The 12797-nt window shown below is 42.7% G+C and overlaps 1 protein-coding gene across 43 annotated transcripts in view; it reads right to left on the bottom strand.

Annotated features, from left to right (window-relative positions):
- Positions 1-5793: 5793 nt before the first annotated feature.
- Positions 5794-12797, bottom strand: part of LOC141575936 (uncharacterized) — a 145458-nt gene continuing 138454 nt past the window's right edge. For all 43 annotated transcript variants that reach the window (XR_012504047.1, XR_012504048.1, XM_074357716.1 and 40 more), the window contains one exon: positions 5794-7730. The gene's annotated coding sequence lies outside the window, so the exon portion shown is untranslated. The remainder of the gene's footprint in view (positions 7731-12797) is intronic.

The following is a 12797-nucleotide window of genomic DNA, read 5'->3' on the forward strand; positions in this document are numbered from 1 at the left end:
CTGTGGGGGGAGCTCTGCTCCTCGGGGATCTGGGCACGGGAGTGCGCACATTGTAGCCGGCCGCACCAGCGCTGATACTTCTCTATAAGTTGAGCCCTTTGTGTAAGTAGTAGAGGTGGGATACAGTGTCTTCCTGTGTCTACGGAGCTCTCCAGCAAAGCCAACTTGGAGGAAAGAAAGAAAATGCCTACTGTTCCATGACTGTGTCCTAAGGGTTTAAAGCTCATGCGGAGCATACGTGAGATCTCATTCAGTAAATACTCTGGGGTCTTTACTCTGACTTGTCATGAATTTGGCATTCTCATAATGTTATTTCTCTTAAAACATGTCTAAGCAACCATTTTTGTGTGATGGTTATTGTGCGTAAGTGTCCTGAAGAAACTGTTGTGAATGGAAGTGTGGGCATCAGTGGTACAAGAATATTTGGTGGCCCTGGGGGCTGCCCGAGCTCCACACCATTTGTTATCAGCAGTCTTTCAGATTGCATCTTATTCCAGAGCTCACCGGTGCTCCCATCTCTCACTACGTGTCTTTAGAGAATATTTGTTCAGAGGGTAGGGGACAGGATGCTTCCAATTCTGGGTTCTGGGGTTCCCTGTCTAAAGGTGGCACTGGCACAAATCCTTTATTCATGGAGTAATGAAGCCCCCCAGTCTCGTGGCTAATTGGGACTCCCTGTCCTTCTTCATGTTAGGAGCCTGAGGGCTTGGGTTAGGCCCCCAAACCTGTTTTTGGTGAGCTTTCAGCCCTATCACACCACCTGTGTTTTCCCGTTTCAGTCACATGACTTTGATTTTTGCAGGTAGGTGTGAATCCTGGACAGTATCTGGGACATCCAGGTTTCCCCTACAGTAGGGACAGTGAAGAAAGTTCACCCCGTATGGTGTGTTCGGTGTCCTCGAGGACAAGTAGGGACCCACAAATAGATGTCTGGATGGGTGGTGATCAGGCCCGAGTCTTGGAAGAACCGAGATTCCATTACTGTCTTAACAGTGAAATTGAGGGATTAATTCTGGAAGGTCTGATGCAACTGAGATTAAAATTATTATATGGTTTTTATTGTTAGCAGAAGTGGTTTTTAACCCTTAGACCCAGTCCCCCCCTAATTATAATAAATATTTTGTAACCTTTCTTTTCTGGTGCCCAGAAGTGAACGTCATAGAAAATGTAACCTAACTATAAGTATGATAAACAAATAGACAGGTAGATGGAAAGATGGGATACCCAAATTCTTATATTATGGGGTATTTTATATTCTATGCTAATTATTGACCTCTCAGGACAAAAGGCACATACAAAGGAGTCACTTCTAATAAACTATTTTTCCAACCCTTACCTAACTGGGAAACAATTGGCTTCACAATGAGCACCTCCCAGGTCCCCGGGGAAATCTTCTTGTCAGAGTTACACTTGCTTATGGTGTCCTGTGTCAAGTGCAAGCAGATGCGGTTCGGAAGCTGCCCGGAGGCTGACTCCGGGGATTCCTTCTCCGTCGCAGCTGTGAGGGAGCCTTGCCTTTCCTGACCACAACAACAGAGGCGATTTTGAATCTCTTAAAACTGCCATACCAGTGTATATCACAACCCTCACAAGATACGTTGAATAAAGTAGAAAACTTTAAGTGTCTCCTTTAGGATAGAAATAGGGTATAAAAGAAATCATGAATTAAAAAATTCTAGTGCCCGAATAAGTGCTACATTACACTGGTTGCATCATAAGGTTAGAAAACTTCATTACCGCTTTACATACCACATCTTATAGTTAGATTTTATTAATCTTTTTTTCCCTAAAGAAAAAAAAATCATTTCATGAGTTCTTGCGTCATAGATGACGAGCAGAGTGCAAGTGTAAAACCAGGAATCTTGATGCTGGTTAGTCTAGACCATCTCCGTCACTGCGCAGATCATCTTTACTCATTTTACTGCACTTTTTAGAATCACCTTCTCACTTGGAAAAACCCCTGTGTCAGTTGGATTTGTTAGTAAAACAATTCTTTTTCTTACCTAGAACATCAGTGATGTTTTCAAGATGATAAAAAAAATTTGCCCATGGCATTTAAACAGTTGCTAATTCTCCTAATTTATGGCTCACTGTTTCGTATTTGTCACAATTGGAGAACTGTGTTTTCTTTCTGCAAATTCTCATTGCTTTGGTGACGCAGGGACACGTGTCCTTACTGGATGGATTATGATAGTAGTTGTTTGCATTCTCTCCCTAAATCTGGAGTCCTGTGTTATGTTTCCTGTTAACTTAAAAAATAGGAATATTGTTAATTACCTAAATATCTAACCTCACACCAGTGATGCATATCAAATTGGTCCAAATAGGAATTCCAACATTAAATGAGACAGTAATTTCACAACCCACTTTTCCAAAAATTTGGATTGATGGTTCAATTATACCAGGGACATTAGATGTTTTAATTGAATCAATCATTGCTTTCTTCAATAAAATTTTCCATTCCACCTGCTCTTTTGGTTAATTGTTCTTCAGTGTTTCATTTGCTTTCTTTCCCAAAAATATATGATTTTGGCTTTTGTCATTGAAAATCCTTGCTGGTTTTGCTACCTCATGCTGGAGAGGAAGACTTGTGACTGTTTTATAGTCACTGGTTTCATGGTTGTATGAGTGCTTAATGCCACGTTGCAGGGGTGTGGAGACCTAATGAAGTGTGTACATAAAAGGCTTATTCTACACTGAGTGCAGGGTTAGTGTTCACAGCACATGTCATCAGTATCATAATTAATCCATTACAATCATCCTCTATTAATCAGTGTTTTCCTTCTAACGTCTCCAGGAGAGGAAATGTTGTAGTCTAAATGCAAATCTTTGCCAAACTTTCAGTCAATTCAAAACTTTTAAAGCTTTGCTGTCAATAGGAATGTGTGCCTGCTATCCCTATTTCTGCTCCTCCTGACCCAGGACGCAGTCTCCACAGCTGATGATCCATGAGGTACTGGATTCTTGATCCCATGGCTCTGTGTGTTTTGAGACATCTGGGGACTTCAGCACTGTTTTAGGGGCTTTGGGTCCCACCTCTTCATAGCATTGCTGAGATGAGATCTGTGGGTTCATCCTCATTCTTGAGTGTGCGGTGCATTTTTCCTAGAATCAACACACGCCACCGTGGCAGCACTGCTTTGACCACGTGCTGGGACAGCGTGTGCTTGTCAGTTCTTGAGTTTAAATTTTCTGTTCTAATTTCTAAAATGGGGTATATTGACAGATACACCCCATGTAAACAGAAGCTCTGTGGGGTTTTCAGCAACTTCTAAGAGCATAAATATTCCTGAAGCAGCTAATCTTCCTCCCAACAAGTGAGAAGCAAGCCGGTAAGCCCTGGGTGCCTGTCGCGGCCAAGCTCTGCAGCCCAGGCTGCTCACCGAGGAGCAAGGAGAAAATCTTAAAAACCTACTTCCATGCCGTCTTTCACAGAATCTCAGAAATGAACGTTTTAATATCTAAAGAGGGGTGATTTTGCTAAATAAATTTTTTATTTTTTTCCTTTTTCAGTTTTATTAGGTAGAATTTTTACAGTTCAAATTCACATACACATATTGCATGTAAATACATGTATAGAGCATACTGCATTTTTTAGTTTAAATATATGTACTAATTATTCTTTCTAAGAATAGATTAGAGCTTTAGATTTTTAAAATTAGTTACCAGAGGAATAAGAACATCTACAAAAGAATAATAAACAGAATATTGTCATCATATCACAAAGGACAGTCAGATGTACTTACACATATTCAAGAAATCAAAATAATATTTAGTTCATTTGTGGTCTTATTATTATTGCTATTAATTTTAGATTCCCCATAAATGAAGTCATATGGCATTTTTCTTTATCTTTCCACCACACTTCACTTAGAATGACAGTCTTCAGGTCCATCCATATTGCTGCAAATGGCATCTTTTATGTCTGAGTAGTATTCCATTGTATATATGTATCACCTCGTCTTTATCGAGTTATGTGCTGATGAACATTTGTGTTGTTTCCATGTTCCTTGTTCTATGTTCCTTCTGGCAACAATTACTGATTTTAAATATTTTCCACCTTAAAATCCTTCCTGAAAGAGATGTGGTAACTGGAATCAAAAACAGTTACAGCACAGGGTTGTGTGTGATGGGCCCTGGGGGCATGGTAGGAAGGTTGGCAGAAAAGATTTCAGATTCTGATCAAATGATTCCTCCTCTTGTAGCCCTGCTGACCGCCTCTCTCACGGCCGGCCCTACAAGTCTGATCAGTCCCTTCTGTGATTCCTACTGTATTGTGCACAAATTTTGTCCAATTGTTGTCATCCAGTAGGGACCTTAAGTGATGCACCCAAGCTCCTGTGTTGATTTCTTCCATCAGCCCTTAACTTCCTTGGGAGCCAGAACTGTCTCATTGCCCCAAGGATCCCTAATTCCTAGTGAGATGCCTGATACAGCTGGTACTTAACGAGCACATAAGTCAAATGGAAAAACCTGATCAAAGAAAAGGCCCTCATTTCTCAGACATGCCTACTTGAGTACATAGGGTAAAATGACATGTCTTCTTGGATTTGCTGTCAAATACTTCAACAAAGGACAAATAAAAGAACAAAGGTCTGAATAAAGGAAATATGGAAAAGTTTGTGAATTCCTTAATCTGGGTGATTGGCTTATTGTACTATACTTACTGATGTATACTTAAGTTAGTTTATAATTTTACTGTCATTAGCTGAATAGCAATTTAAATACGTATTAATTTAAATCCTTAGAACTGACCAAACTTACCCCACACAAAATCCTTAATATCCTAGTAATTTCTCTTAAAAATCTTTTCCCACAAAGACAGGAAAAAAGGGAAAGGCAGATCCGTGCAGTTTTTCCACGTTGTAAAAAGACCAATGGCCGACACATATGAAAAGATTGTAAAAAAGATAAAAAGGCTGAAATCAATGTCCGGAAAACCTAGCTAAGAATCCTAAATGGCCCAACATAACTAACCTCAGCACTGCCGCATCAAGAATGGGACAAATAGCACCTAGTGGATTTTTTTTTAATAAATAAATAATGATCCAATTCCTACCACAGGCAGTTATGATAAGACTGAGTACAAGTTCTAACACCAAATAGCGTACAAATCATAATTATTACTTGATTCAAACTGCTTCTTCTATAAATTTTGAATCTTTTTATTCTTAAGACAGATTTGTGGCCTATGACCTAGTGATAAAATTTTCAACTGGCTTGTATTAAAAAAGTTCACCATAGTGAAAGTTTATTACATCAACTCTTCCTTTTTGGGAAACCCATGTGCCTTGTTACCCTCTTTCATAAGATTTCCTGTGGAAAATTCAATCCTTCATTCAGGAAAAGGCTGAGAAATATATCTCATGGAAAACCTTCATAAACTGCAACACAAGAAAATGAAAATGACATTGAGCAGCCCGTGAAGCCGGCAGAAACACACAGCGCATGGCTGTGTTCCCGCCTCGAATTTCTGTAACCAGCAGGGAAATTGTGCATTTCAAGAAATAGACATAAACTCTTTTCAGGACCTGAGCACACAATTTCCCTTTCAGGGTTTAGTGGGCTTCCATTTAATTCTATGAGAAATGTTTAAAACAACAGAACAACAGCTGAGATAGGGTTTAAAGTAACTTTTATATCTTAGTGAAAATAAAGCCAACTGATAGTTATCATTTTTACTTTATTTGATCTCACTCTCTTACTTTACCTCCCCAACCTCCTCCACAAAATGATGGTGAACATCCCCTCCTGGGTCAGAAGGCTAAGTAGAAAGTACCAATCACATGGAGGTGTGCTTTGTTGTTTTATTTTTCAAAACAAACAAGTTTCATTCATGTGATTTAATCATTAAGATCAGAAACAAATTCTACTCAATAAATGGTAGACAACACAAGTCATCATAGCTGCTTATCAGGTTTGGCCCCACGTTACACACTTTTACATGGACATGTGCAATGTGCTGTCTTAGGAAATGGTGAGTGGGGTCAGGGCCTCTGCTCTCACAGGGCACACACCCTGGTGGGGGAGGCGGTGTTCAATCATTGCCTTTTTTTTTAATGTAAGTACAAATTATGGGAAATGCTATTTAAAAAGAACAAAATGAGTCAATGAATGTGAAAAATACCAGGACAGTATTTAGGCTGAAGGAAGACAGAGAATCTCTTTGAAGAGTTGACACTCCACTGAGAACCAAAGGACAACTCCAGTACTGCAGGTGAAGGGCAGGGACACACTGATAAAGGGCTGATATCCAGAATATACCAAAATTTTTTAAACTACACAAGAAGGATGAATAACCTGATTAAAATATGAGCAAAATGCCTGAACACAGACCTCATCAAAGAAGAAATCTAGATGCCGAAGAAGTCTATGGAAAGATGCTCCACAGCATCTGTCATCAAGGGGATGCAGACTGAAACAGCGAGGTACCACTGCACACCTGTCAGAACTGCCAAAACGCAGAACACTGACAGCACCGAATGCTGGTGAGGATTTGGAGCATCAGGTATTCTCATGCATAGTTGTTGGGAATGTAAAATGGCCCAAATACTTAGGAAGACCGTCTGGCAATTTTTTACAAAACTAGATATTCTCCTACCATATGATCTGGCAACTGTGCTCCTTGGTGTTTACTCGACAAAATGGAAACTTGTGTCCACACACAAATCTGCATACAGATGTTAATAACAGCTTTATTCATAATCACCAGAACTCAGAAACAACTATGCTGTTCTTCAGTAGGTGAATGGATAAATAAACTGTGGTCCAGCCAGAGAATGGACCATTATTTGGTGCTAAAATGAAATGAGTTATCAAGGCATGGAAAGACATGGAAGAAACTTAAATGCATATTACTAAGTGAAAGAAGCCAATCTGGGAAGGTTGTGCAACTGTCTGATTCCAACTGTATGGTGTTCTGGGAAAGGCAAAACCACAGAGACTAAAAGATCAGTGGCTGTCAGAGGCTAGAGGGGAAGGAGCAATGAATGAGGTGCAGCACCGAGCATTTTTAGGGTCACTAAGACTACTCTGTATGATGCTGTGACGGTGGATACATGTCATTGTACATCTGTCCAAACCCATAGAGTGCACACCACCAAGTGTAAATCCTAGTGTCAAGTATGGGCTCTGGGTGATGATGACGTGTCAGTGCAGGTTCACCGATTGTCGCAAATGCACGCTCTGGTGCAGGTGTCAATAGTGAGGAGGCTGTGGGGACAAACTGCTGTTCATACACCCAATCCAGCCCCAGCCACCGCTGTTAATAAAACTCTGTGGTTGTGTGGACTGTCCGGCTGCTCTGGCGTCTGAACGGCAGAGCTGAGCAGCTGCACCAGAGATCAGGAGGTTTGCAGACCCTGATATATTTACTCCCAAGCTCTTGACAGAAAAAAGTATGCTGAGCCCTGTTCAAAACGAATCACAATTCACCCTGATGAGACAGGGCAGCAGGGCCCAAACTCGGCATGGTTAATGGGACTAAAGTGATGTTTTAGTTCCAACACCTTTCCTGAAGTCCTGTAGATCCAGCGACAGACTGTAGCCAGGAAGCGTCTGCAGAAGGAGACGGTAGCAGCTCTTCCCACCAGGCTCCGTGATGCCGGGGGCCGTGCGCTGCACGGGGGCCACCCGCTTGAAGAAGGCGGACTTGCAGTGGCAGCCGATCAACTCATAGAGCTCGGAGAGGATGCTGCACTGCTGAATTCTCTCCTCGGAACGCTGAAGCACTGGGAGAAAAGCAACAAGCATCTGAACGAAACATGTAAGTGAAAAAAGACCCGTAAAAAGTTTTCCCTTAAAACAAAGACCCAATGACACAGGAAGGAAGAGGAAGGCTAACTTCGTGCACTCATGGAACCGGATGCAGAAATGCAGGGAAGCAGCGCTGTGCAGACGGGCCCCATCTTTCCGCGTTCCGCCTGTCCTTTTATAGAAAGGCCCGTATTCCCTGAAATAGAGGAATCTGCTACCTAAACATGGGACACAGAGAAGGGAAAGAGGAAAAGGAAGGGAAATGAAAGGAACAACAGTTCATCTAGGCCCTAGTATTTGGGCGGGACTTTCACCAAACACACAACCTCTCAAAGCACAGAGCACACAGTGAGAGGCTGACAGAGTGACTGCGACTTCTGCTCCTTAAACACCAGCTACCTGCCAGCACATGCTGCACCCCTTACTGAATCATTACAATCATTTCAGAAACTATTACTACCCCGGCTCACAGGCAAGGAAATCTGAAACTCGGGGAGGAATTATTATCATCCTGGACAAAGTCCCACAGCCCAGAAGAGTCAGAGCCTCCGGCAGACCATGGACTAAAATGCTCCTCATCACCACGGGCCCTGAGCCTCAGGCTGAGGCCACGTCAGGTCTGCACGGACCCAGAGCGAGTCTGTGTGACTGGGAATGCTCCGACTCGAAGTGCCAGGCCAAGACCCTCAGGAACATATATAATGACACCAAATCCCCAAACCCATTTCCAACCCACTGCCCTGTCCGGGAGGACTGCTCGGCACATCTGGCTTATCACCTGTGCACAGGCTGAGCAAGGGGCCCAGACAGTGATGTGACGTCCCAGTGGAAGTGGCTCGGAGACCGCTTCATCACAGGACAGACTCTCCCGGCTTCCAACATTAACTCTCCATTCCATTTCCAATGGAAATTAAGTTTAGACTTGTTTTCCTCTCCAGAATCAAAGAGAGTGGTAACATCAGCGGGAAACTCAAGACTGAGGAAGAGTCTCCTGGCCATTTGGAAGGATAGGCCGGGGAGGGAACAGAGACAAGTATCAGAAATACCCGTGTTCCAGTCGAAAGTCTGCACGTCACTCGCTTTGACAGTTTCCTTTTTAATACAGGTGATAAAATCTAATTATGATTGTTGGGAAAACTAAATGAAATAACGTATGCCACTAGCATAGGTGTAAAATCCTCCATGAGTGTCCCAGAAATGGACGTGATCGTGGTTAGATACTGTCTGCCAAGTCTTGGGTGCTAAGCTCACGTCAGCCTGCCAGAGATGTGCCAGAGAATGCCTCACCATCCAGCAGCCTTCTCCAACTTTGAAACTCACAACGTCCGAAGAACATGCAGTGGTGGATGCTTTGGGGCACTCTGGAGGTAGCACTCCAGTGATGACTTTAAAAAGCTGAGGAGAATTTAGGTGACCATACAGTTCAAATACAGAAAACTCATTCCATGTCTACAAATATTCATCTCTAGCCATGATGATTCAGAGAGGAAATACATATTCAAACGTACATCATTTTCCCACATAAGTGCATCAAAACAATTTGGAAAGAATGTCACTTTCTTCTCTAGATCACACAGCGGGGATTACAAGGTTTGTACTGACAGCACTACTTGTAAATCATCTGCAAATGTAACTAGGTCCACTATCAGTCATCATCATTCGAAGGGAAGGATGGAAAAGAACAAAGCCAAGCTAATACGCTCCAGTCTTTTGTTTGGTTACGATGTCACAGAGGAGACGGACAGCTCAACAAGGAACCACTCTGCCGTGATCACGGAGCCGGGGAGCGGGATTGGCGGCAAGATGTATGACGCAGCCGCAGCTGCGACCGCGCTTCTAGGCAGGTATTCAAATGCGCCTCGACAAGGTGTCAAACGCTTGTGCGCCCGTCCTCATCACCTGACATGTATTAACGAGAAATGGAAGCCTATAAACGGCCAATACCCTTGGTGGGTACACCGTCCAAAGAGCAAAGTCACAGTTTGACAACTGGCCATCCGGTTCCCTGGGATTCATTCTTGGAGAACCTTAAAAACCACTCCTCTGTCCTCAAGAAGTGCTGCCTACTTGTCCTATCTTTGGCTCAGGGATGGAGCACGTTCACGTGGACTTTAATGTCTGCACAGATTTGACTGTCTTTCTCCAGGTTCACTTGTCCATTCTGAAGAGGCCTGAGTTAAGTCCAAATTCCATAAGATCAATTCCCTCCAGTGACAACTCAACGAGTCTGCAATTACAAACCAACTGAACAGGACTGTCCTTAGCTAAAAATGTCACCCACCCTTCACTGTTTTCTTAATCTCCTCTCCTGGCTAATTGCAACAGGCTAACACCACCCTCCACCAAGTTCCCCAACTATGTCAAATAGAAAGTAAGTTCCATAAAAGAGGAGACAACTCCATAGTCACCTCTGAATTCCTAGCATATGTTAATGTCAATAAGTAGAACTATGATTATGGCTTCTTTCCTTTAAAACCTTTCTGGTTATTTAAATGAGACCATGGAAGGGAGGAGTTTGGGTTCAGTATCTTGATCCAGTAGACTCTGGAGACATTTTTCCGAATGGCTGCCCACTGATTCATTCAAAACACAACTTCTCTTTCCGGGAGGAGCTGTGATTTTTCTGCCAGGAGCTTGTTGTCACTCTCATGCCAGAACAGATTTAAACTAAATACATACATTGGATATGTTATTTTTCCCCGCTTCCAAAAAAATTAACTTTCCTTACTTCCTTGCCTTGAGGAATGCTTTTTTAATTTTCATTTTAATTCACCCTTTTATAAAGAAGGATTCTCAGGATATGCTTGGCCTTACATAAGAACAGCCATCCAACTCCCAGTGTGAGAGGTCTGGGGCTCATCTCCTGACCTCCTGTCAAGGCAACTGAAACTCAGTTCAGGAGCCAACTGGCCCCCCAGGGCTTCTAAGGCTCAAGTATCTCCCAGAATCCCTGCTTTCTGGTTTGACTTGGCTTCTGAGGATTTCCCCTCACTTTCTTCACAATTAGCTGTGCAGCTTGAAAGATGAGGAAGGAAGGTCTTATTTCTTAATCAGCATTTTAAGGAACTTATGTAATGAAGGTTTTCAAGACTTTCTAGAACCCTCCATTGCCAAGGCAGAAAACACAATAGATATTTTCTAAATTTAGCTATCATGTGCATTTTTTCTTTGCTTTTGTTTTCTTAAATGCTAACAGACATTTTTTAATTAAAAAATAAAATAAGGCCCCAAATAGGATAGAACATTGAAGAGGAAACAAAATTAAAGGGCAAAGACAGAAAAATGATAAGTACTCTACAAAGTTAATAGAAAAAATACACTATGGATCAGATCAGCAGTTCTCAGTAACAGCTAATTGAAACCTGACCATGAGGTAAAATGTCTCTCCTGTCAGGAGACGGCCAACAGAAAACAGAATTAAATCAACAAACTAAAATTCTAAGTCTGGCGAAGTAGAGAAGTCTACCAGCTAAATGTGTTTTCTTCTGGAAGAGAGGGAGACTCATAATATCTTTTCTGTGGAGCCTGAGCCCAGGTGAGGACGGTGAAGTGAGCTCTGTAAGTACCCAATTAGCAAAGTGAGTGATGAATAAAGAGACGTGAGCTTTGATGACAGAGATGATACTACTATTCACTTGTCCTGTAAGTATGTCTTCACGTTCAATGATCAATACCTCGGCGTCCTCAGGGATTGAGATTATAGGAAAATGCACAGCCCGGTCCTAGACCTCCTCTGTGATTGTGGCACTGCACTTAGATGTTTCAAGGGCACCTCCAACTCCAACTGCAAATAGCTGACTTCATGGTGCTCCTCACATAGCCGTCCTGCCCAGGGCCCCTTGTCGGGGTCAAGGTCTGTCTGCCTCTCCCAGCTCAGTCCCATCACTCACAGATGTGACTGGACCCATCCTTCAGGGCCCAATTTCCTCAGTCAACGAGTCACACCACCCACACCTCACCTACCAGGTTCTCACTGGCACTCCCTCAGCACTGACTCTGTGCTGGGGACCACACTGCACACTATGAACACGTTATCTCACTGGATCTCCACAGCAGTCCTGGGAAGTCGGTATATCACTGCTTCAATTAATAAGATAAATTGTTTCACTTCCTTGAGTGTGTCATCCAAAGTGACACGGCTACTGAGACACAAACATGGGACTGAAAATACCTTGAAAATTGAACACTGCTACACCTCAAAATCACCCTACTCTGACTTATCACATCACTTCCTGCCGAGCCTTCTAAATGTTTCTAAGCATTCTACAAGACAAAAGTGATCTACGAGAGCACCCTTCTCCCCTACTTAAAATCTGACAATGACGTTCCACTTCCCTTAGGATAAAGCCCCACCGGGCCTGAGCAAAGCCCAATGGCCCGGCATCCACGTTCCCTGCGCGGCCGCGCCGCCTCACCCACCACACAGCGCTACACGTGCCGTGTCCAGGACAGGGATGCTGACTCCCTACAACCCGGGGATCGTCTCAATCGAACAATGATCACCCTCTTCAGTGGTCACCCTATTCATTGCTGACTCTCAGAAAAATATTTTCTCAGGGTGAATCAATATCTTTTTCCTTACAACTTCCCATCATTGATAATGAGCTCCACCCAAAAGAGAGAAGACCAAATCCTCTGTCTCCTTATCTGCAATGTATGAATAACAAGGAAATATGAGAGGTTTTAAGCGAAATAATATTGATATGAAGCTGAGGGACAATTCCCAACATACAGTAAGCACTCAATATGTGCTTACTTAATATTAATAAAATAGATTCCATTCCAGCAACCTTAAATCAATGTTTTATGGCTTTGTCCAAAAGACTACTGACAAACTATTGGACGAACCCCTTTGAGCAGATCCGCCCAAGCGTACTGGGATAGGTAAGCGTTGACTCCAGTTACAGCTGCAGCCAACCAGCACTACGGGGCAGGGGCAGGTTGCTAAAACTCTTACATGTTGTTTGAGCATTTAGTTGTAGTTATTAAATAAAGACAGGTATTATATAGTCAAAGCTCCTGAAACATAAATCTTCAAAGAT

Source organism: Camelus bactrianus, chromosome 34, assembly GCF_048773025.1.
Source record: "Camelus bactrianus isolate YW-2024 breed Bactrian camel chromosome 34, ASM4877302v1, whole genome shotgun sequence".
Taxonomy (NCBI): Eukaryota; Metazoa; Chordata; class Mammalia; order Artiodactyla; family Camelidae; genus Camelus; species Camelus bactrianus.